This window comes from Aythya fuligula, chromosome Z (genome assembly GCF_009819795.1).
Source record: "Aythya fuligula isolate bAytFul2 chromosome Z, bAytFul2.pri, whole genome shotgun sequence".
In the NCBI taxonomy this organism is placed as follows: Eukaryota; Metazoa; Chordata; class Aves; order Anseriformes; family Anatidae; genus Aythya; species Aythya fuligula.
In genome coordinates, this window is record NC_045593.1 from 78,849,077 (window position 1) to 78,870,096 (window position 21,020).

Below are 21,020 nucleotides of genomic sequence, written 5' to 3' on the forward strand. Positions count from 1 at the left end.
GCTTTCATGTATCTCTCACATGGGTCTGCACATTTGTGATGAGTTTTTTTTGCACCAGATCTCTACACTGAATATAACAAATCTGGGCTAGATGCCTTGGCTTAAAGTGATCAAGGAACAGAATGGAATAATAGAAATAAATTGACTTAATAACATTTTTAGAAGAAGAATGGAAGAGTTCCCTATTAGAACTGACATTTTCTGGAAATGTGAAGGTAAAACTTCACATTAAATTCCGCATCCTCCTGCAAAGCGTTAAGCTAGTAATAAAAATTAAAAAATAAAACCCAGAAAACAGAACAGAGATAGATTTATTTCAGACAATAAATAGCTGTGAAACAGTCAGCATTTTCAATATTGTCTGTTAAATCAGGCTAGACAGACTAATAGTAAAAAAATTACAGTAAAATGACAGAATTGCTGAATTTCAAGAGAAGATGTGGGATATGTTTTTATACCAAAAAAAAGTTCAAACGAAAAGGTGAAAGAATTGAGGATCTTTGGCAGATCAAATTCTGAAGAGCTAGTCTTGAAGTTTTGGGAAACTGAAGCCCTCTGAACAGGCCAAATTTTCAATGAAGACGTAGGGAAAAGGAGAAGAACAGCTGTGAAAGCACAAGATATTAATAATGAGAAAAGAAGAAAAAATAAACACGCGTAAGAAGTCATGCCAATTCTTTTACACTGTGTGTACTACAGTTTGGACCCAATAAAGATGAAAATGCGGAGAAGTATAAGGATGCATTTTTAAGAAACGAAGATGAAAAATGACTGTTCAGAGCAATCAGACAAGGAATACTGGAGACATCTGCCCCAACACTTGAAGACAAGTAGCAAATAATGAGTATGAAATCCTTTCCAGAAAAGGAATAAATTAGAAGCTGAGAAAACATGACAGTAAATGGAAAATGGCATTTCCCAGAGATAGTCCAAGAGTCTTGGTTCTACCAGAACAAAGGCATTTATTGCCATCCAACAGCAGCAAAGTTGCTCAGAGGAGAAACCCAGAACCCTAGGAGGATTCCTTCCATTGGGAGGATAAACTATTTTTGTTTTCTCTTTCTTCAGTGGAGAGAAGGAGGGTCTGAACCAAGGATCACTCAGAGCAGCAGCCTCCTGTGGATGTTCTCATAGACTGTTTCCTTCCATAAGGAGTGGAAGAGTCTAGCTTCAATGGCCAAAGTGGGCCTCTGGGAGCTAAATACCGCTAATCAGTTAATGCTTTTATGAATTAATAAACACTGGGTCTCCAGACCTTAATTCCAAATATTTTTTGGAGCTGGAATGAGTAGTCTGTTTTTCAGAAAGGCTGATCTGGTAGAGAATCATTAATTTGACTACACTTTCAGGCAGCATTTGCACTAAATTTCAGAGTCAAATTTAGATGCTGTTTATAAATAATTTTGACATTAACGTTTTCCAATGGTAACTTTTTTTAAGCAGAGGATGTTTCCTATACTAAAAGTTAGTACATCTCCTGCTAACATGAAAAAATGCATCCATAAAACCAGTTGTTTATTTTTAAAATGTCAAGAGATATGTAAAAGGATTTCACAAATATTTATTTTAACATGGCCGTGACATTCAGAGTATTTCCCTTCTCACTGAAATTCAGAACAAGAAAAAGGTCTTACTCATATTCAGGGGATTTCAGAGGTAAAATCACAATAAATCTTTATTATAATCCAGATCCAGATTTAATAAAAATGTCCTAGTAACAATTGTTTTGTGCTTACAGTACATATTTATTGGCCTTATACTCTTGTTCAGAAAAATGATGTGGGAAGCTGGAAAATAATTTAGCATTTTTTTCTTTTTATTATTATTATTTTTTCCCCGGAAAGACTTATTAAATATTACTATGTAGAATATGTTTCTGTGTGTGCATGTTTATGTGTGTGTGTGTTTTATACAAAAAAGAGAGAAAGAAAAAAAGACGGCATTAATAGATAGGGACTGTTCTACATCTTGACAGTACAGACAATAGAAATTGCTGAAGACGAAGAAAAAGAAAACAAGAATGCACCCAAGTCTTTTTCTCTTACTTTGCTATCTTATTTACTTGTTTGTCCATAAGCCAATAAGAAACCTTTGTGTAATAAAGACTACTTTTAACCCATCATTAAAACAAAAACAAACAAAAAGCTGTTTTTACTGTGTTGCTTTATTACATCCTGGAAAGGGTTATAACACCCTTTCTTTTCATCCTTCCTATTGAAAGTACTTTGGAGCAGAAAGGTGAGAAGAATTTACCCCAATTTCTAGGGCAAACATCTGCACTAAAATAACAGAACATCAGAACTTCCTATCAGGATGCAGCACACATTTATTCAGTTAGTGCAGATTGCAACTAACAGGCAATCAAACAAATTGCCAGGGAGAGAAGTTGAATTAACACACAACCACTGTGTGCTCTTCAAAGCTGAATGTGATTAACCTGATCAGAATGTGACTTTGGCTTTTTTAGTGCAGCAGAATTTAGAGTGAGGTGGAGGCAATTAGTCTGCGACTGATAGGATCATTAGCTGGTTACACGAAGAACCATGGTTTACAGTTTAATGTACATTCCTACAAGCAGCTGATCAAAAAGCAGTTTAACATCTTGTCTCTGGAAGAACTCTCTTGGGCTATAGCTGCTTCCTTTGTAAATATCTATTTCCCACCTTGCTTCAGATGTTAAAGATGATTTAGTTTGATTTAGAGAATTTAAGAAAAGTGCCTAGAAAAACTCACCTGAACATGAAACTTTCTTAATGAAATGGATGTGCAGCATGAACTGTGTGGCACTGTACAGTTAGACACAGAGTGACTAGTACTTCTATTTACACTGTAAGTAGGTCTGCTTCATCAGGGAAAAAGTCATACAGGTGTTCTGTCCCTGCTGTGAGTGGTCCAGAGCTAAAAAAAACCTTGACTTTCCCTACTTGTCTGTGCAGGTGTGCTGAATTTTCATATAAATATCTTTGCAGCTAGACTCTTAGAGAACTGCAACTAGATGCAGATACTTGCAATCTGGCAACACTCCTTCCTCCCAGGAGCAGGAACATAAGGATATAACACTTTTAGACATTTGGAACAGCTGCCCGAGAGCCAGTTTGGATTGGCAAGCAGTACAGCATGCACTGAGCTTGAACACATCTATGATTCTGGACTCAAGCTGCTCTTCGTGGCAATGGCTTGGTTATCCATTACATCAAGAAACTTGATGCATGTGGAGTCAATGCACTACAAAATAGCTGCTATAGCTCTCTGAATATTCCCTCCTCACTCCCAACGCACGTTTTCCCTCTTTTACATGCTTACTATTTTAGACTGGGAAACCAGTAGGCACAGGTAGCCTATGTTTATATGGACAAGCAGCAGAGTGCAATGGGTAAAGATGTGCAAAGCAATGGATATTTACACCAGGTTGCCTACACAGTGAGTACTACAGTGATTTAACTTCCAGCTGGGTTGGGCGAACTTCTGGAGCATGTTTCTTGGCTTAATTTCACCTGAAAAAAAATCTGCATCGTGATCTGTGATGCCCTCTGAAGACACTCCATCATGTAAACTAAAGTATGGGAAGTGGAGACAATCTTAAAAAAAAACAAAACTCGCTTCCTTATCTACATTGCAATGTTAGAGGAGAAGAACCCTCAGAATCCAGGGGGCACTGGATCCTATAAAGCAATGAAGATAATGGTGAGGTGGCTCTCAGCTGACCTTCAGCTCTGCATCTAATCACCTCAGCATTTATAATCTCAGCTTCAATTCTCAGATGCAAAGGAGAGAGATGAAATAGAAGATCTCAGGAGTGCTGAGAGTTAAGGTATTGGTTAGTTAATCTGTCTTTTTTAATTGATTATTTAAATAGCTCATTTTAGTCTGCTCCTTATAAAGATATTATGTTTCTGCTCCCAGTATAGCTAGCCCTGTGCCCAGTTACCTTTGTGGTTTTGTGGATTGTTTTTTTATCAGCTATTGCCAGATAACTCAGATGAAGTTCTGTGTTTCCTACTCATCAAATAAGAGTCCCTTGGAGCAGAAGTACTAGGAATGAGAAGGAAGAAATCTGGGTCATCTGAACATAAGGGAAACACTGGCAAGGTGTTACCAGCACCTGCCTGTAAAAGACTGAAAAAGAAGGCCTGCATGGCATCTATGTCACCGTGATGCAGAGCAGTCTATCATAAATGCTTGCCCTGTGTGGAGGTCTTATATATTTTAGGATGCTTAAGCTAATATTAGACACGCGTGGTTAGCACCTGAATCTCACCAAGACAGTCTAACACACTTCAGCTCTCCTGTGCAGGTTCTCTACTCTTCATCTAAGACCTTGATTCCCACTTTTTTTTTGTTTTGTTTTTTAATGGGAGAAACTGGCGTACACAGATTATTGCTATATTCACCAAAGCCTACAAGAGAGTGAAAGGCTTGTAGTGTCTACACCGAGAAATCAGAATTGCAGCTCTCCTTATTGTATTGCACTGGACGTAAGACATTCAACATTTGCCTCCATGCCCAGTCACTGGAGATAATAGGAAAATTGGTGGTGTTACAGTACCTGCTGCAGATGGGTGACATCTATATGCTACTAACAAAATTTCAGCAGCACGTCTTGCTTGTAAACTATGAAGCTTAGAATTTCAGGCTGTTCTCCAAAGGTTCAGATGAGAGGGAAAAAAAACCAAACCAACCTACCCCAAACTACAATCCATCATGACTAATTGCACCTAAAGACTTTGAAGGAAAAAAAAAAAAGCAACTACACATCCTTGGTTTATTATTAGGATTACCACTGCAGATTCAGAACTAGCAGAGTGTTGTCAGTATAAACATTTAGATACACACTATGAAGGTAAGTATTTATTAATTTAACCTGAGACAAGTTATGAGACAAAAGGAAGTGCTCTAGAAGAAGCCATAATAATTTGATAGGAATAGGCATTTCAGTGCATTTTCTTTAATATACGTCTAAAAAGGAATTTTATACGTTCAAAATGAAATTAACTACAAATGTATTTACATTTAATTGGGGTCATATTACTTTGTATATGTTTAAAATTAAAATTCTACTCATGTACCTAGGTGGAAATGGGTTGTTGTCAGATGAAAAAAAAGATTAAAGAATGCAATTCTTTTTCTTCCTAAAAATGTAGTGTTTGTTTTGCTTGCTTCTTTCTCAATTTAAGCTTAGACTTCAACATTATTTTAACATCATGCCACTATATTTTTAACAGTTCTAGTCCTGTAGGTTAAGATAATAAATACAACTATTATTATTTACTCAGATTTGCCTCTTCTTAAAGAACAAATTTCCTCTGAATTGCTTTATGACTGCAGCAACTGCATATAAGAAACAGCATTAGAAAGAATACTATATGCCTTCAGCTCTCGTCAGTACAATTTAAAAGCTAGACACTAGGGTATGAGGCCTGTTGCTTGAAATCTTCATGGACTATCAGAAAATAGATTCCACACTGTTATTTTGAAATCTGAATGCATAAAACATACACACAGGAGCTCACAATTCACTTAATTTCTGTGAGAAACTCCTCAAGTAGCAGCTATTTCTGACATTGTACAGATTGTGTGGATACTTCATTAATGTACTTACGTACTTGGTAATCGCTATTATTTACGTATTATGTGGGAAAAAAAAGGAAACAGAATACCTGAATTACTATATTTTTTAAGTGTTTTAAGAAAAACATTAAGATAAATAATCTATATGATCCACCGCACAGTCAGTTTAAGAACAGGATCTACTTCTTACAGAGCAACATTTTATAACCACACTTCAGTAAACCATGACCAATCTCATTTTAATGATATTTTAAATGCCAAAATGTAATAAAATGAAATAAAACTTCAGCCTTAGGATCTGGATTTTCCAGAGCAGCAAGGGGAGCTTCTACCTATTTCCTATGGGAACCTAACACAATTAATGTTCTGAGGTCACATAGGCCCTCTGGTAATTCCTGCCTGCAGCACGCATAGGATAATACTGTTTTCATACTGATCCTGCAAACTGGAATGATTTCTGTGAGTGTTGGTAACTCCCACAACTTATCAGTGGGCATTCGTATCCTAATAGGAAGTGGCAATACCCAGCATATCTAGGCCTGAACGTATTCTGAAGTAAAAGAGAATTTAGCATCAAAGTTATAACATCAGTGATGATTAAATCTATAGGCTTTTCTCATAACATTGAATGTTTCATACCTGTGTACAACAGTAATATTACTCAAAATGTGATTAGTGGATTTTAGAAGGGATCACAGTTTGTTGCATTCGTCACTGATGGTCAAGAATCCATTCATTAAACAGCAGTAGCCTTCTTGTAATAATCAAAGCTTACCAGTCCTTGTGAGGATGACAAGAGATTTGAAAATTGTCCCTTAAATTACAAGCAATTAAGCAGGCTTAGACATCTGGTAGAGCTAGACGAAGATTTTGGGTTGCATTACAGGACACGTGAAGAGTTGATAAAAAAATTTGTAATACCATTCTGTGCTAGATGAATCAATTGGAGTTCTTGCAGGAAAGCCAATGACAAAACAGCACTTAGTCATTTAAAAGAAAAAAGAGGAAAAAAAAAATATGAATACGATCATCAGTAGTTCATGATGAACTACCTACTGAACACTGCTGCAAGCCCCAACTGTGCAGTACAATTCACTGATTCTAGCACCTAGTTCTGGCTAGAAATAGATATGTAAATGTGTAGAAATTTACATTTGCATTCAGTTCTTCACGTAATGATACATGTCTTTAAAGGCAAAAGAAGTGTATAAAACTGGATGACAATAAGAAGTGCCCTTCAGGAGTACATTTCTGTAAGATATAATTTAATGTAGTTATTGCTCTACTAGTTATAACGATGCTGATAACTTTTGGTCAGAAGTTTTTGAGTATGACTGGAAATGAAAATACAGCACAGGAAAGAACAACTACCAGAGAAAAAAAAAAAAAAAAGAATTAAGAAAAATATCAGTTGTTTCTCTTTCTGTTTGTCTTTCCTCCTATGAACAAGGAACCAATCATCCTGAGAAGCCAGGTGGGCATGTTCTGCTCTCTTTGGATTCCGAGAATAACAAGGAACTCTGCTCCCTTTCCTTATTTTACTAAAAGATATCTCAAATTGACGAGTAAATTTATCTGTAAGATTTCCTGCATGCCTGTCCTGTGGGCTCTGTCCAAGCTGTGGGTTCCCTAATTTTCTACCAAAGACCACTGCAGGGCATCTCAGGTGCTAAAGTAAAACGGCAAAACAGGTGCTAGTAAAACAGCAGCAGATCCATGGGAAATGCAGACAGGAGAAAACTTGAGGAAATGTGGTCTATTTAACAATAAGCTTCAGAATGACACCTGATAACCTGAAATGTGAAGGATGAGGAAGTTAACATTTTATAGCAGCACTTTGAAACAGCATAAGCTTTTCAACTGCAATCAGTAGAAATCTAGTTATTTCAGATTTCATTTGTCTTGAGGCATTTGTCAGTGCATTATGGGTTTTAAACTGAAATCAAAGGCTTGTGATGCAATGACTGGAAAAGGAAAATCCTTCCTTAGAATTGAATTACTGCAACTTATGCTCAGTTTTCAGTAGAGAAAATGATGCAACACCTTTTATTGCAGGACTGATAAATATCTTTGTAAAATGTTGAGATCATAAATGGACTCACCTACGCATGAGCAGCCCATTTTATTTTTAAAATGAAAAATAATGTTGGTAATATGGAAGTTCATTATTCACCTGGTTGTTTTTTTCTCAGCTGATTAATAATGTTGCAAATATATTCTGCAGTACATAAAAGTGTCCCAATAATCTACGAGTATGCAGACTATAGATCAACAAGTAAACTAAAGATAAGCTTGCACACAAGATACTGCAAAGTGACTAATAATTAATATAACTAGTGAACTGTTGAAGTACTAACAAAAATCTGCCTGTAAGCAAAGTTGAATCTGTCTAGAAGATAAGTGGGTTTGAGGCTGAAAGTTCCTCCTTGTATTTAAAATCTCTGAGTGTACGACTCTTAGTTTTATAGGAAATGAAGCCAAGACAGCATCATTCAGCCATTCTTTTTAAGAATGACTTTGCCCATCTGTCAGCCAGGATTATTATGCATAACTGGTTTCATACAGCTATGCTGCTGTAGCAATAAACTAAAAATGTCAAAATTGTGCTACCAGGCTTTGAAAACAACAGTGAGCCCCCTGTCCCCATCCCCGTCCCTGCAAGTGATAGGACAGGCTTTTGTTCCCAGTGATACACTATTAATAACCTGCAGAAATAAAGAAAATCAGTGCACTGCAATGTAAGAACATCTTCTGGTAATTTTTGTTTGTTTGTCTGTTTTTTCATTTTTAGTTAGAAAAGAATTTTTGCAGATTAACAGAAGAAATCAAGTTTCTTCTTCCTTTTAGACTAAATGACTTGGCACTTCTAAGGCAATAATCATGTGATGTAGTGGCTTGAATACAATTAAGAGGCCTATTAATCTTCATTCTCCAGGACATAAGAAAGATTATCTGTTATTAGTCAAAAGGACATCCTGGAGCCCCTATTAGAGCTTCATAAACAGACCTCTGGTCAAAATAAGAATGGGCTACTGGCAGGATGTATCCAACCCTGGGACTCAGTTCTTTCTTTGATCTGACACAGATGTATGTTCTTGGCTTTCAGAGCACCCTGTAATGCTTATCAGCTCTCTGCACCTACCACAGAGCATCTGGAAAGCACCGGACACAACTGATTCAAGGGATTAACACATTGCTAAAATTGTTGACCAAGCCTAGAGTTATGTCCTGTGTCCGCTAGGTTTAAACAATAAACAAATCACTTTTTACTGAGAGAAACAGAAGGAAAAAAAAAACAAAAACATCCAGAGAGATATGAGACAAGAAATTGTGCTTTTGAAGTAGTTGATATGTATCTTGGCCACTAGGCCCAACTGGCCTAGTTCAGTTTCTGATCAGGGTAAGAAAAAGTAAGGTTGTAAGAATGGACTTCCACATTCCAGACAAAAGTGACAATTCAATAACCTTCATTTTTACCATCTATGTCATTCTAGAGCTAAGACACCCTTCCTGACGAAAGCTGCACAATAACTGATCAATAGGTCAATATCACACACATTTTCAATGAGGAATTTCAATCAAATGAACTTCAGAACAGTTCAGCTCCCCCCCCCCCCTTTTTTTTTTTTTTTTTTTTTTTTTTCATCTAGTCAATATGAGAACATAAGAAAATGTAATGTGAAAGTTTTTCTCAAAAATATATCCATCCATCTCAGGCTGCCACACAACCTTATAACAGGATTGTTGATGTTTTTGATAAGGCTAAGAAGTGTAGGCTCTAGCTGAATGAGGTGTGAAACAACTTTCACTCTGAGGACTTGCCACAGGTAACACTGGACAAGACACTTCCAGGGTTATGGAAAGGATTCTGCACCATGGGCTTTTCTTCTGCCACCTCCTGAGGCCGCCTGTGGTCAGGCAGCAACCAAGGCCTCAGCCATTTAAGAGTCATACTGCCCAGTGGACCTTCTGGCAGGTTACCCACACATTTTCTAAGGCTGCTTTGTCTTTTGTACCATTCTCTCACTCACCTGCAAATGGTTCTTCATCATGCTCTGCAGTGCCTACACTGAAGAAAACAAACAAACCACATGTACATTTTTTTGTATCTTAAACCTCGAATAGGCTCCTATATGTAAAGCCTCTCTAAACCCCTCTGAAATAAATAGAAGGAACTTAATGATTGCTAGTGGCTGCTATAAATACTCTTGGTGTCAGTGAGATACCACTGGAATGTAATTTTGTAAATTATTTCAAAGTATTAAATTATGCTACCACCATTTCCAATATAGGTAGCTAACCTCATGCTTACTGTTTCCTATGACTAACATACAAAGGATTTTGATGTCAGTGAGTGTTATGCCATGTTCACACTAAGTAGGTTAGTAAAAACATGACTCGTTTTTCAATATATAAAGACAAATTAAGTGACAAAATTTCCTGACCGTACTTTGGCTACCCCTAATTGTAACTAATATTTTTGAAAAATGAGAAAAATACTTTTTTTTTTTTTTTTTTAAATCATTATTATTATTATTATTTTTTTTTTTTTTTCTGAGCCAAAGACAGTAAAAGGGAAATATATAGCTCTGGCTAGAAAAGCCAACCTAGTTCTTCCAAAGACATAACTATTTTATACAAACAAGGTTCAAACCCAAAGAAAACCTTTGGGATTCTGAAGAATATCTGAAGCCAAATATTTGCAATATTCTACATTTGCACATACAAACAGGCAACCCCTACTGACATCTGATACAGCTAACAAAGAGCTACAGACAGACCACAGAGGGTAAGGTCTGGTCTACTAAAAAACAGCAGAAAGATAGGAGATGATCAATTAATTATTAATGAAGTTGAAACTTAGGAAGTTTTGAGCACAAACATACACAGAAAGAAGTCTGTGAAATCCTTGCATTAAGAAATCTAAAAAGAAAGTATTTTCAGCTCTGAGCAATGTGTTTTACCTCTATATTCATCAGATTTTGTTTTCGTTTTTGTTTTTCCTTGTGTTCTCAGTGTTCCCATCCCAAAGATTAATCTTTTAAATGACTCCTGCAGCCTTTGCTCTGTCAGGTAGGTACAAGTCTAATTTATTAGAGCCCACTTCTTACTGTCAAAAAAATCTACACTCTTCTGGAAGCCTTGGAAGAAAGGGAAATTTTCAGTCAGCTTCAGGCATGTGGAAGATGTTGTGACACATCCATTTTCATACTTGGATGGTTAAAAAATAATTTTAGAGGTGTAAATCGGAAATAAACCTGAACACCTGCCAATTGCATCTACCAGTAAAAAGTCTAGATAAAAACATGTCAATATAAATTAACTTCTACTAGAAAGCAAGGTATTATATTGGCTGGCAGACAGAAATAAAAGATCTTTGGCTTATCACTGAAATACACTGCCTGTTAAGCATAGTTTCCTATCACGAATTCAAGTAAAAAATTACCCTTATGCAGTTTACAGTGTTTCTCTACTGACCATAAGTAGATGTTTCTCACTCATGCATTTCTGTTCAACAGAGTGGACGGCTTCCTAACTATTTGCTCTGTAGGCAGCAGAAAATATACCTCAATTACTACAAAGCAAATCAGCAGTAATTTGCGTACTGACTTGTAACACATTATTGTGCTTATGCCAGATGACTCTGTAGAAGGACATAATTTTCAAATGTGCTATGGCATTCAATAACAAAAATATTAATTTTTCACACACACACAAAAAGTATTTTAAAGAAACATGGGCATTAATATAAAGGTGTTTCTTTGTCATTTTTACAGCAATATTAAATATTTTTCCATACTGGTAGATTCTCACCACTTCTTCTCAAAAAAGACTTGCCAAGCTGAGGAGAAAAAGACACTCCTAAGGTTATACACACAGTGGAGGTAACTGTCTCATTTTTACCTAATGCCATGCGTTGAACTGACCAGATTTAAAGGTTTAATGAAACTGGGTGGCTGTATTTCGTTCAGAGTAAGCACTGACTTACATTTCATCTGGGGTTAAGGACCATCCTCATGTTAACCCTATGCCCCTACACAACACGCACTGCTTTATGAGTATGAATGTGGTTATCCCCACCAGTTTCGATGAAAACCCTAGCTCTATGCACTGCATGCATCCATAAGCACGGGAGATCCTGAGTTCACATGCAATTACCAGCTCAGTGATTCTGACCTGCTTGTATCACAGGCCAGAGATCCCACTCTGAAAAAAATACAGGTCATCCCCACAAAACTTGAGTTTTAACTTTGATATTTCAATGCCTTTGAACTGCAAAGACATGCGACAGATGAAGCTTCTCCTATGCATACTTTGACTTTAGAAGCCCCTTACCAAAATGGGGATTGAAAAAGGCACTTAAGAGTGATTTAAAAATACTTTGTGATTCCCTGTGGTAAATAGTCCATAGTCCATCTTGAGCAAGAACAACAGGGAAGGCTGAAAAAAAAGGGAAAAAATCCACTACAAAGTGTTGGTTTTCTTAGTATCAACAGGGTGTTTTGTGCACAACAATGGTTTTGCTTAGAATCATAGAATGATAGAATGATTTGGGTTAGAAAGAATGCAAATAATTTCTAAATTAAAGAAGAAAAAAAAATACTAACATGTTAATTGCGAGCATTTCCAGAATTACTACTGCAATCAGGTTGTATGAACCCTGATAGCATCTACTATATTCAGTAATTTATTTCTAAGGACGAGATGATGATCCTATGACGACAGCATGATTTGAACTTTGGTTTGAAAGTGATACTTGGTGCATATGTCTGTAATTACGCTGATGCATAAGAGCATAAAGGTGAGAGGCTAAATCATAGCTGAGCACTTGGGCTTTCAGAGTTATCTTCTCCTCTTTGTTTCTTGGCTTCTGTTTCTGATTGCACATTCAACTACAAAAGGGAGCCTTCAAGAAAAGCAGTCTTTGCTTCTCCAAACAATGCACATTCGAAATGGGTAACTGCCACATAGAAAGCAAACAAAAACCAACCAAACCACCAAACAAAACCTACCACACAATCCCTTTCATTTTCTTGGGACTTCTTGTAGCTCATGCAAGCCTCCTTGGCTTTGGTGGCAAGTGAAATTATCTGCTGGCTGAAGTCTGGCTGCATTTCTGTTGCTCAGAAGGCAGCCAGAGCCTTAATACTGGCACAGCTTTGAAAGAGCTTTTCTTGGAGATGCTGTAGGATGGCACCAGCTCCTGACAGCAGGCAGGAGGAGCAGCCTGCAGGGACTCTTGCTGGCTGCAGTGCAGCAGAGCGTGGCTAAACATCGTAGACACATGTGGTAATGACGAACACGATTCACTCTTGATGCTACGTAGCCAACTCGTGCAGGGCTCATTGGAAACTGAAAAAGTAATTCTGCACGAAGTTTTAGAGGATGATCTTGGCTTTTAATAAGGCAGCTCTTTCAGTGCATTTGCATACACTTCTCTTTTGTATGCTGAAAGTCCCTTGAAGTGAAAGGGTTCTTCCATTACATAAATATGCATACATATATATACTTACATAGAAGTATATCTTCACATTTCTTCTTAAGGGTTTTAATATTTCCTTAACCGTGAAGATGTTATTTGGGTTACATGAGCATATTCACAAACACAGCCCTTATTTCAATTCTCCATCAAAATTCTGAGTTGTGAATTATTTCCCCACCCTTTCCGTAGCTTTGTATGTCCCTACATCAGGGTGTTTTATATATCTGTGTGTGTGTGTGTGTGTGTGTGTGCATGATAAGTTCAACTGTGATCAGGTTGTAAATATATGTGGAAGAAGAAGCATATTTTAAAAAGAAAAACATAGCTGACAGCAAGTAGGAAAAGTCAATTTCCCAAAGTACAGGAAATCATAGGCTGGGATACACAGTGTAGGTGACCTAGTGAAAAAAAGGCTATAAAATTCTACAAGATTATGTAACTGGGGCACTTGTAGCTAAGAGCTCACACCCATAACTTGGGTAAGTTTCATTTGCATTATGGTGCCAATGACAAGGATATTGTATGATATTAAGTACCTCACATTAGTCACCAAAGTCACATGAAATATTAAAAACACATGTTCACATTATTTTATTTAGTCCACATTTCATGTTTTCTTCTGCAGACTCTGGATGTCATAGCTATATAGTATTGTAAAACAATGCAGTTTAACTTAGAAAGTTTAAAATAGCTGGTAGTGCTTGGTTTTGGGGAAAAACAAACAAACAAACAAACAAACAAAAAAACCACCAACACAAAATTACAAAAGAATAAATATTTTGCACAGGCACAGGGCCTTTTCATGTCCTGGTATTTGCCAATACTGGGATAAATAATTGAGCCTTAGAGCTTCGATGTGGAATTTCTGGAGAATATTTATGATGACAGCTCCTGCCCCTGAGCACCCATGGTGACAGCACATGTAGTGAGCAGACAGTTGACACCTTATCTGACAAGTTCAAGCTATTCTACAAGTTTACAGTTCAATTTTATTAGAAATGAACTATCACCTGTCCGGGCAGCTCCATTTTCCCAGTTTCTTAATTCTTCTTATTTTTTGAGTTGCAGAAGTCCTGGGTATATCTAAGAGCAACAGGACCCAGTCTTGTGCTGGCCTGGTAGCAGCTATAACTGTCAATGCTTCAGCATTCCATGGAAGTAGTGCACACTGACAAAATTAACAGCGTGATTTTCTTTCTAATATCAGTTGGCCTCATAAGATATGTCTATTTTCTCAGCTACATTGTCATTGATGCATGCAAAATATATGCTATTTGTTATGCACATCCATGCTTCCTCATACATTTTGGAATACTGAACACTTTCTTTTGTCAATGTCTTCTGCACCAGTTTACATTCCCTTCCTTGATCATCTCACTCACTCTGGCTTCTCTAAAAAATGAACAAAAATAATTTAGGCCAAAGACAAAAATAAGATTTTGCAGAATTTTACCAGGCACTGAAAATGCATTTAACCTGTTGACAAGTACATTTAAACCTAACTCACATCAGGTGCACCTTAAAATTTACCAGCATGACAGCAAGAAATGTACTGCATTCCACACAGATTGTATTTCATTTGCTCATCATGCCCATAGTTTCTAAGGCTGTGTATCAGAGAAGTTAGGTTTATTTCTATAAAGTAGTTGAAATGCAATGATCCCAGAGAAATATGGAACTAATCTCTTTGAAAAGAAAGTGCTGAACTAAAAGAAATTAGATGGGGCTTGCCAGTATTTTTATGTGTTACTTACTGTAGAGCTCTGTAATGTATGTTTTTATCTGCACAAACTCCTGGAATAACACATTTTTTCTAAACAGAAAATCAAAACATTAAGAAAGGATGTGGTGTCCATTTTTCTCTCCCTAAATGCTGATAATTTTATCTCTACCAAGTTGCTGTTCTAATTGTTCCAACGGTATCATGTCATAAAAATAAATTTCATAGTTATATACACAGTCCAATCCTAGTTGGCATCTGTTCTCAGATAATCCTGAAATTGGATCCAGGAAGGTTTTCCTGCCATGCAGCTGATTGTAGATGGAGATATAATAAGGCTTTACCAGCTTCTGAAAGTTCTTATGAATATTAAGAGCCACAGAATGCCCCTGCATCTGCCAGCTTGAGGCTATGGGTGTTTTGCAGCTGGCTTGTTCATGTTTTGCTCACGAACAGTAACAGGAACAAAAGTAGACCTTTTAAAATTGTTCCTCTTCATTTTTGTTGTTCCCTGTGGAAGTCTCAGAAAGTTTCCCATCTCAGAATGGAGATGGGAAATACAATGTGGCCCCTCTGGAGTGAATAGAGGCACAAGGGATGGAGGTCAGGAACCTGTACTGTCCTGGGGAGTAGCAGATCAGCATTGTCCAAGGCTCCCATCCACTGTTATAGACATTGTCCCATCAGACAGCATCTTGTGATCCTCTCTTTCCACTGTGCATATGGTTTTATATCCCATTCTCTTATGTCTTTTCCTCACGCTGAGGAGGAATTCTCTGTTCTCCTCACAGCTGCAGGCTGATACCAGGCTCAGTCTGTTCTCCTAGGCACAGCTGGCCTCAGCACCCTGTCAACATAATTTGTTTCCTATCTCCTTTTAGAACCTTTCTATTAGGCAAAAAACATTGATTAAAATCTCAGAAATGGGTAGAGAGACCACTGATGCAGAAACCTGAAACCATTTGAGCTGACGGGTATCTCAGTGATGGAAGAAGAGGCAATCTGAAACTGGATTACTACAGGTAAAGAGTTAGACAAGAGTTAGTGAAGAAGAACATTCTCACAGAGTAAGCATCCTGCTGCTGCAGACCTGAAAATCTAAGGAGAGGGAGAGACCTGCTAATACATGTTGACCTGATATTTTCATTCTATACTCCTACGCTACTAAGGTTCTAGAGAATTATTTTTTTCCTACTGCTCTAAATCAAACTGTAGATAACAACCATAATGCTTGATGGGTACAGGAGCAGTGGTTTCATCACTGTGGCATTCTGCACAATGACGAAATATTTTCCTATTGCAAATATCATCTTCTCCAATTGGTATGAAAAATTCTGTGAGTTAAATTCCCGTAAAATACAAGCAATATGATGAATTATATTTACTATGATCTGAGTTAATTTAAAAAGAAAATATTCTTCTATCCATAACATTTTACAAATAGTATTTCAAAGCAGTGCACATATATCAACTGTGCTTAGGTTTGTCTCCTATCTGCAAGCTCATGCATGGAACAGGGAGACAGGGAACATTCACTTGCCTTTTGCAGGTGTGATCTTAAATTATTGTAGTTTTCCTGTGCTCCAAAGGGGAATATATTGTGTCTTATTCTCAGTTCCCAAAAGCACACTGATTAGCCTTGCATGTCTCTTGTTCCATTGCTACCATCTGACACAAAGCTGGAAGCTGTTGTAACAGCTAAAACACCAGTGACAGGCACAAAACAAAGGTTTAGTTCCCTCAGCTGCTCAATTAGGAGCATTCTTGTCAGACTTTTTTTTTTTTTTTAAATAATATGTCTCCAAAACAATCTCACCAATGAAAGGTAGCAATATAAAAATCTCTTTGTGCCTATTGCAATCTGCTTAATTATGTTAAAAATAATTTTTTTTTTTCCTCCAAAGAGGAATAAAATCAGCAGTGTACTTCTTAAAGGGAAGTATTTAAAAAGTTTTATTTGCTAGTTTTTATTTACTGCTTCAAATGTGTTATACCATTACAAATGTGCTCACCACTACAAACCTTCCTTCAGAGATATGAATTTTAGAACGTTCACTTGCACTGAAGCACAGGCGACAGATGTGCTAACACAAGAAGAGGTTAAATACCTATTACTCCATTTGATGGTTAAGGTAATGAACTGAGGAATTGTAAAAGAGAAAGTGGTTATGATGTAACATGCTGTAACTGGTTTCCCTGGTATTGAACTGGTTGTGTCAGAAACAATTATTATTCCCCAAGTTATGTGTGTTGAGCTAGTGAAAGTAGACTCCTTGGGCTTCGTAATTGTGCTTCTCTTTTGATATATAAGCTTTAAATGCATATCAGTGTGGAATATTTACCATATATGCAGCATGACATCTGGCTGCGTTTTGATTGCATAAATGCAGAAGTGCTGAAACGTCACAGATTGTTTGCCTAGCTGCAGCAATAAATACTGATTAGCAATAAATGACTCCGCTGTCATGGATGCACTGACCGCTGCTTCCAAACCAACATGCCTACTACTTGTAGCTGCCCAAAGCAGAGCAGTGCCTTGCATTATAAAGAAGAAATATCTGACCCCTATGTTTCCATGATCTTTATGAATCATTGCGGAAGGACTTGGAAAGTGCTGTGGTAGAGGAGCATCAGAGTCACAGAGACAGCAGATACCCACCTGGACAAGGGAAATCCATCTGCAAGGCACTGGTCTAGGACTAGGGTGTGTGAATGCAGACCTTTGGTTGTTTTAAGGGGATGTAATGTCCATGTGAAAATTTTGGCAGGACGTTTGGCAGGATGTTGGCAACATGATTCTGGCTGCTGCCAAGACAGACTATATTCCCCTTATCTTACTATGAATTGTTTTTCATGGTAGGGATATTGTACTGGACTTTTCTATAGTAAGGCAGACTTACCATTTAACATGATTATATCACCTGTGCTTCTTTTCACTGGTAAAATGTTTAAAAGATTCTTCCCTTTTTTCTTCTGTCTTTGAAGAGACATACTTACATTATAAAATCAACATGCACCTCAGGATACCCTAATTCACCTTCTAAATCCCACAATTTTGATGTGGTTTGTAGAAGTGCAAAGGTGTGGATTACAGCTATTGAGCAAAGCCTCTCTATGAATTTGAAAAGAGATATGCCTTCAGTTGACAGCATTTTTCCCCTCAATTGGATAACTCTGATTTAATTTTTACTCTGGCAACGTGACCAGTGCATGACTGCAATGTGTCTATCCAGTAAAATACAACACATTGGATCAATGAATCTGAACATCATCTAAGGCTTACATATTTTCTCCAGAACCACAGAGACACCCCTTCATCCCCTGCATTGCGGCTGCTCAAGAAGGACTCATGAGGTCTTGTGGTATGTTCCTAATTCCCAGAGGAAGCTGGCAGCAGCTACAGTCACTGAGCTTCAAACCCTGATAACTTAATTCTCCAGCCAAGGAAAACAGGCAAGCCACTTTTCCTGCAGAGGTGTTGTGAGCTGAATGGGGAAAGATGTCAGTCTGCAAAGCTGGTGGGAATGGGTAATTGAGCTTGTGCTCAGAACTCCTCACTAGGTCATTCTATGGGAACCTGAATTTTTAACAAGTAGCTTCTTCAGACTTAGGTGCTCTCAGAAAGGCAGAGCTGGCTAAAATATCCTTTAGAGCCTTTGGGGACTATTTGTGGGCACTGTTTAGAATATAGTGTGACCTCTGAGCAAATACACTCAACCAAAACCGAAAGAAAGCAAAGCCACTGCTAGACATTGCTCAGTACTGGGGATGGAGAACATAGATGTACTAATTGTTACGTGTGTATACAATGAAGTAAAAATAAAATGAAAATGCTTATGCTAAATGATAATGCTATTATGAAATGTTAAATTTAACAAAATATGTATTTCTGCATTTCTTGGAATTTGTAAAAATGCATATTGGCGTAAATATGTACTAACAGACATATTTACATATGTCTATTTACTAATACTAATTACTTACAAGAAGTAATACAGAATAAATGTGATGAAAAGATTAAATCCAAAATAAAGGGTCAAACATGAATTTGCAGCATCCATGCAAGATCCAATGAGCTACTGTACAAACTAACATCCTCATCAAAAGAAAAAGAAAAAAAAAAAAAGTCTTATAAGCAATAAAACTTTCCCTGTTCATAACACATAACATTTTCTACCTCACTGTGCCCCACCATTTCAAGTGATGACAGGAGCAGACAATTTATAAGCATCTGCTTACTATTTGCTAAGTTGGGTGGACAAGATCTTTATTTGCATGGCATCTGCCTGCTACCTCTTCTGATCCTTATCAAATTCCCCCCCCCCCCCCCCCCCCCCGTAATCACTAAGCCACCTTATATTGTTTCAGTGGAAAGTTAGGCATTCTGTGTTATCTCATGATATCTTAACCTAAATCACACGTTTTTGTTACTCTGAGCTTCAGTTAATACAACGTGCTTTCACCTTGATCAGTGTGAAACAAAGCATTCAGCTTCAATCTGACTGAAGGATTCCTATGAGCTCTCATGAAAGATTGAAGCTCGCTTCATAAAGTTACTTTTCAGTACTTTTCACAGTGCTCATGTTTCTAAATTCACTCAGCTGTTTTCCCTGTGACATTTGTAATTGAACACCAAATTCTGCATAAGTCATCCCTATTTTTATAGTGTGTTCTGACAATGATATTTTACAACTGTTATTAAGGCAAGTGCATTTAATAACAGAGTGTCTGGTACTAAAAGAGCTGTGCAGATTTGAGTAATCAGATTTTAAATCTCTATTTCTGCCTTCCATTCCCCACTAGCATTTATGGTGGACATAGCTAATTATGTTCTATGCCTTGATTACTTACCCATCAATGTACCACAAACACGTTTGGATGTTGCAGTAAATTAAGCTTTTTGTACATAGCTTGCTATCATCAAGCTTGCCAATTATTCTCCAGCCATTTATTTAACCAGGCTGAAAAATATTGTCACTTATACAAATCAAAGCTACTGTCAGTACCTTTAAAGTTTCATATACCATTAGTAACAATTCAAAATCCTTCCATGGAAAACCCTCTTTTGTCCATTGACATAGTTGTTCTTTTGTTCCTTCATAAAGTGTAAACTTCTCTGCTCACTTTTACTTAATAAGAGAAACAATATTGTGAAGATCACTTAACACTCTTAACTAAAGAGTTTAGAAATATTGATAATAAAATGATTAGGTAACAGCAAAATGTGTTGTTCTCCTGGCTACCCACTTAGTTGCTTACATAGGTTCAACATCCTAAGTTGAAGCTACTTCAGCCATTTAATGAAAGATACAGTACGTTGCTTGACATGAAACAAGTAAAAATCCAAACAAGAGGACACACTTATAGACCTTGGATACTTATCACACTTTTCTAATGCCATCCTCCTTGGCCATCTGACAGTGCCTGAAGGACTTCCTTATAGTACAGTGTGATGGATGGAACCAGCAGATCCACTAAAACAGCTCCTAACACACTGTATTATCTGTCCATACTGGTAATTGCCCTGGCCGCCAACTCCCAAGATTTTCTCCATTTTCTGAGGGCTAGCCAGTAATGTGATTTGGTGATTTCAGAGGAGAACATACCGGAATAATATCATTCTTGTCATTTAAATTGTTGTGTAGAAATATAATTCAGGTTATTACCCTAATAATACTGAAATCAAATCAGTTGCATAATTACATAAAAATACCATAAAATAAAAATATTGAACGAGAAGCTGGGCTACTCTTATCTCACCTGGCTTCTTTGTTCTGAAAGGTGGGCTCCTAAACAACACTAGTTGAGTAAACTCAGTGAGTAGAGAGTCAATGGAGAGGAACAACCTCCTCCAGGGGGCTGCTCATTCTGTATCTCTCAGTTATCTCAGGAAAGCACAAATTACTCTTTGGAAGTAACTCTCTTTAAGAGAGATGACACAGATGGAGTGCCAGTGACTTGCATAGATTCAGCTAAATAGATTTAGGAAAAAATACAGATGCAACTGTTTGTAGTAAGGAGTCATACTTGAATTAAATCCTCACAGGATTACAAAACAGAGTAAATTCTATTGTAAGTTGCAGAAACAGTTGCAGGGTGTGATTCTGCAGAAATAAAGCTGAAAGTCTGATAAAATCAGAGCAGCACCCATGTAGCTGATAAATCAGTCTTTTGTCACTATTCCTGAGACAACAAGATCATGCAAGCTGAGTGGAGAAAACTACTTTGACTGACACAGAGGCACATGCC

General features: G+C 37.3%; 1 protein-coding gene across 1 annotated transcript in view; it reads right to left on the bottom strand.

Moving 5' to 3' along the window:
• Window positions 1-21,020, bottom strand: part of EDIL3 (EGF like repeats and discoidin domains 3) — a 275,384-nt gene that overhangs the window by 15,961 nt on the left and 238,403 nt on the right. The window lies entirely within an intron of this gene.